We start from the raw sequence: 5,091 nt of genomic DNA, 5'->3' as shown, positions 1-5,091 counted from the left end.
AAATTTTATTGAGTAATTATTTTTGGAGAATTAAAATTATAAGTATGTTATTAAAATGATTAACATTATAAACTATATTATTTTTTTCTATCAATTGCTCTTATTTTCATTAATTTTTAGTTGTCAATTAGAATGGTAATAGATAAATATCGATCATATACTACTGTGTATGAATGGTCAAATTTTAAATTAACTAACGATCACATAACTACTTAAAAAATTAATGTGTATTTATAGTTTAATATTGACCATTTAAATATGATATAACAATTTATATTATTTTTGTTATTTATTATTAGGTCTGAGAAATTCACGCCTAATAGGTTTCATGTGTGTCTGTCATATTAGAAAATGCTTACCATGTGAAACACACCACTGTCATAAAAACAGATTTTGAAAAACCCTAACATCTAATGTAGACCCCAGAATGTGTACTCGATATCAAAATACTTTGCACCTTCATAATTAATTGTCGAAGAAAAATGTAATAAAATACAATGTAAATAATGTATTTATCATGGATGAAGATAAAATTTAAAATAACAATTATATTACAATTAATATATTAATAAATATAAATATTATATTCGAATATATTGTTAATTTTTAATTATTAATTTATTTTATTTAAAATTTTGAAATTCAAGTTATAACTAAAAAAGGTTAAAATGTCTCAATTTTCGTTTCAATTATTCTATTTGATATTTTATTTTAACTTAATATATTTATATTTTTTAATTTATAAATTATAAAATATAAATTATAAGGGTTATTTCACTTTTATATTTCTAATATTTTAAAAACATTATATGTTTAAAATAGATATTTTTTAAAATTAAAATTAAAAATAAAATTAATTTTAATATTTAGATGAAATAATTTGTCATGTGACATAAAACATAAAAAGATACTAAAAAGATAAAAATTAGGCTTAATAGGTTACTTAGTTTTCAAGTTAAGAGGTGAATTTTTGTTTAGTACCCGATTTTATGAATCAAATCATCTCTGTTACGGTTGTAGGAATGGTGTTAAAGGTTAAAAGATGTGTCAAATTATTTATCCAGCGTGGCAAAAGCGCATTTTTTAGCTTTGGCCAGGTTTGAAAATTTCCTTTTAATTTGGAAAAGCAAATGCATAGGGATTTGCCGTAACATTTTAATCTCCAACGAGCTTAGGTGAAGGAGCTGATCTGAAGGTGGTGAGCTGAGGTGGGGTGCCCTAAGTTGTTCGTTCTAACACAGTTTGTGAAGTTCGTTGTTACTGAGGTTGGTTGTTTGTGAGGTGGGTGCCCTAAGTTGGGTGGTTGGGATTGGGGTGGTTTTGTAGGTCTCAACGAAGCAGTATTGTGTGGTTCCTGGAGGCAATGTCAATGAATCAATCTTCGTCTTGCTCATGGGGGTCCTCGCGTGGTGGTTCATCACGAGGAATGGTTGGCAGACAAATATGCTATTGTGGAGAGCTTGCCGTGTTAAGAGTCGCAAAAACTGTTAAGAACAAGGGGAAGCATTTTTGGGGGTGCCCTAATTACAAGGTATGTTTTCTACATTGTGTTTTTATTTTGGGGTACATTAGTTCGCTTTATCCTGAGTTGTTTTCGGTTGGATATTTTTAACAGTGGAGTTGAAACGAGGAAGTGCGAGGATGTAATTTCTTCAAATGGCGCACTGAAGATTATATAGATGAAAGGGATAGCACAATTGGATGGCAAAGGAGAAAGATTATTTCTTTGGAAAAATCACTTGTGGTTTGTCAGAAAAGGGAGAAGGTGTTGTTGGGGTTTTTATGTTTGATGGGGTTGATTAACATCATCTTTGTATGTCTTATGTTTTAATTTTGTTGAAGTGGTGTTTGATGGGGTTATATTGTAATGTTTGTTTGTTACTTAATGAAGATTCTGGTTGTAATGACATTGTGTGTGTAATGAGATTGTGTTTGTGTTATTCTTCAAGTGTAGTGATCATGTGTTATGTATTTTACATTCCCCTCTCTTTCTGTCATAAGTTACTTTTGATAGCCACTAAAAGTGTTCCACAACTTTATTCTTCATTGCTATGGTAAACTAATAATGAAATGAAGTAATCCTAAAAACCATATGTAATGTAGCTGTTTACCATCAAAATAGAAAGAATGAATAAAACATGAAAGATGGTGTTGGCAATACAATCTTGTTGCGTATGCATTTGACTTTGCCCAATTTTTAAATTCGGTAGTTTAAAACTTCATCAGCATAAAGCTCTACAAACCATCAATATTAACAATCTGTACAAACCATCAATATTAACAAGGTCTACAAAGTTAATCAACATCACTTAACAAGCTGTCAAACCATCAATATTAACAACCTGGCAAACCTTGCAGTTTATAGTTTAAGAAGAAAAAACATCACAGATGTTCCAAAATGATATGATATTGATATTAAACATCACTTAACAAAATACATCACAAATGATCCAAAATGTTAAAGTTATTAAGTGCAAAATACATCATATCCAAAATAATATTGATGGTCAAACATGACCTCAATATGTCTTAGCAAAACTACTTAAAGTTGAAAGTACATATCCAAAATACAACAGAAAGGTCAACAATTTTTAAAGTGTTGTTGTAGTGTGATGGGTCTGGGGTTCTTGAGTAATCTGACTTGCTTGAGTGGGTAATGGTGTAGCTTCGTGGTCTTGTTGTTCACTTGCTTGAGTGAAGTGTGTTGTAGCTTGCTGGTGTTGTGCTTGAGGGCAATTAGTTCTTCTATGCCCTAGTTGTCTACAAATGCCACATCTCTTTGGGATTTTGGTTTGTCCAAGTTGTGTATCATCCCTTTTTTGCTCCCAACTCTTCAGTCTTCTTTTTTTTTCTTGGTCTACCCGGCAACACCCTATTCGGAGGAGGCAAAACATTAGCATATGAAGTCCTTTGCCATAGTTCAGGTCCATTCACAGGGAAAATTAATGGAATGTAAGTTTTTTCATAAGTAGAGGTTCTAAACCAATTTGGGATATAGTCTTCTGGATTGATGTTTAAAAACCTCATGGTTGTGAGTGCATGACAACAAGGTATTCCCGTTACAGTCCACTTCCTGCAGCTACAATCTCTTTTTTTCAGCAATATTGCAAGTATGGCTGATCTCAAAAACTTGCAGACTTGACCAACTGCCAAAGTATTAAAAATCAATATTAGCAACAAATTTATAATGGAATCAGTAAAATGAAAAATGAGTAACTCGTTGTGTAGTTTACTTACTTAGGTATCCAATATCGTGTCTTCTTTAACTCCTTCTGTAGTCTCTTTTGAATTTTGGGACAAATGCCACCATGAAACTTACTTATCTTCTCTCTATTGGATGTCCACCTCTTCATTAGGTAGCTACGAATCTCATCCAACATTGTTATGATTGGTTTCCCCCTAGCATCTAAGATGACGTTGTTAAAAGCTTCAAATATGTTATTGACAAGTGTGTCACAAGCAGGTCTTCCTGAAAATCTTGACCTAGACCAAAATCTACAACAAGAGAAACTTAAGTATTTGGAAAAGAAATAAACATTCAGCCAAATATGAAAGAATATGTAAACTTCAAATGTACTTGCCTTGGTGGAATAGCTATCAAGTGTTTAAAGGCCTCTTCTTTGACGTCCTTCATTTGTCTCATCATTGATTCCCAAGCTTAGGGGTGTGTTGCTGCTGCTGCCTTCCATAGTAATTGTCTCAGATTTATGCCAGGAAATTTCTTCCTAAAATTTGCAGAAATGTGCCTTACACAGAAACGTTGGTCCACACCAGGTAAAAGTTGTTGTATAGCTGGCAGAAGTCCCTATGACAATAATGAATGAAAGTGAGTCTTAAATTGGCATGGTGAACAATGTAATCAATGAAAAAATACTCATTTAAAAAACATCCATCCAAATGTATAGTAGACAAAGTTGTCCTTACATGCTTTGAAACACACATACATTTTGAATATAGCCTTATCCTCATTCGTTCAACACTCAATTTCACTGTTGACCCAGGGTTTGACCTCAATAATTCTTGTGCATAATCATACAGTCTTTCATATTGTTGTTTGAAACAACAATCAATGTTGGCGATTGCCATTGCTTTTGCCTTAGTTGTTGTAGACCTTGACACATCAATGTTCCATTTTTTACAAAACTTACTGTGCAGATTTTTCAGATTTATATCTGGATTTGCTTTCATGCTCTTCTCTAATTTGCCACTTAACCATTTCGAGGTAACTAAACCAATGCTGAATTCTCTACTACATGTATGTTTGTCTATGATCTTCCTTAGTTGCCATGTACTTTGGGTACTCCTATATGCATAGTATGCGTATCATGGACATTTCCCTTGTGAGCCACAACATTTAACACAAATTCTTCTCTTGTCATTCTTAGAAATCTTCAACTACCATTATGCACTCCATAAGTTCTAATTGCATCAGTGAAATCTTTTTTTTCAGGGAAGTATGTCCCCAGTTGCCATTTATATTCTTTCATAGTTACGGGCTTTGAGGAGATCCCAAAATCTCCATTTCGGAGACTTTCATCATCTGAGTCATCGCTTGCATAAATACTGCCACAACTATCAGATTCCCACTCACTATCAGATAAGCCTCTAGCCTGTACATGCAACTTTGAGGTAGTGCATATACTTCCTGTACCCATTTCAACAAACACACTACCTTCGCAATCTTGGTGTTCAAGTTATTCATCTGCATGCACACTAACATCCACAAATTCATCTTCACTAACAAAAGCCTCTTCATTAGACCTTATCCAACTACTAACATTAAACTCCTCCTACATATCTTCAGCACCTTCTATCTATTGGCCAACTTCACCAACATCTCCAACTTGACCAACTTCAGCATCTTCAGCACCTTCACCATCTTCTCCAACTTCACTAACTTCTCCAACTAAACCATGTTCTGTCTCATGACCATCATCACCAACATCTCCAACTTCACCATCATCAGCACCTTCACCATCTTCTCCAACTTCACCAACTTCTCCAACTAAACCATGTTCTGTCTCATGACCATCTTCACCAACATCTCCAACTTCACCATCATCAGCACCTTCATCATCTTCTCCAACTTCA

The 5,091-nt window shown here is 33.5% G+C and overlaps 1 long non-coding RNA gene across 1 annotated transcript; it reads right to left on the bottom strand.

Annotated features, from left to right (window-relative positions):
- Positions 1-2,420: 2,420 nt before the first annotated feature.
- LOC148199238 (uncharacterized) lies at positions 2,421-4,805 on the bottom strand. Its single transcript, XR_015785495.1, has 3 exons — positions 3,925-4,805; positions 3,582-3,805; positions 2,421-3,495 (listed from the first exon to the last, which is right to left on the bottom strand). It is a non-coding gene; the product is annotated as an uncharacterized LOC148199238 (long non-coding RNA).
- Between the last annotated feature and the right edge of the window lie 286 nt (positions 4,806-5,091).

The sequence above is a fragment of the Vigna umbellata genome, chromosome 4, assembly GCF_029865625.1.
Source record: "Vigna umbellata cultivar VRB3 chromosome 4, Vumbellata_1.0, whole genome shotgun sequence".
In the NCBI taxonomy this organism is placed as follows: domain Eukaryota; kingdom Viridiplantae; phylum Streptophyta; class Magnoliopsida; order Fabales; family Fabaceae; genus Vigna; species Vigna umbellata.
Note: the sequence above shows the minus strand (reverse complement) of the source record. Positions and strands in the feature narration are given on the sequence as shown.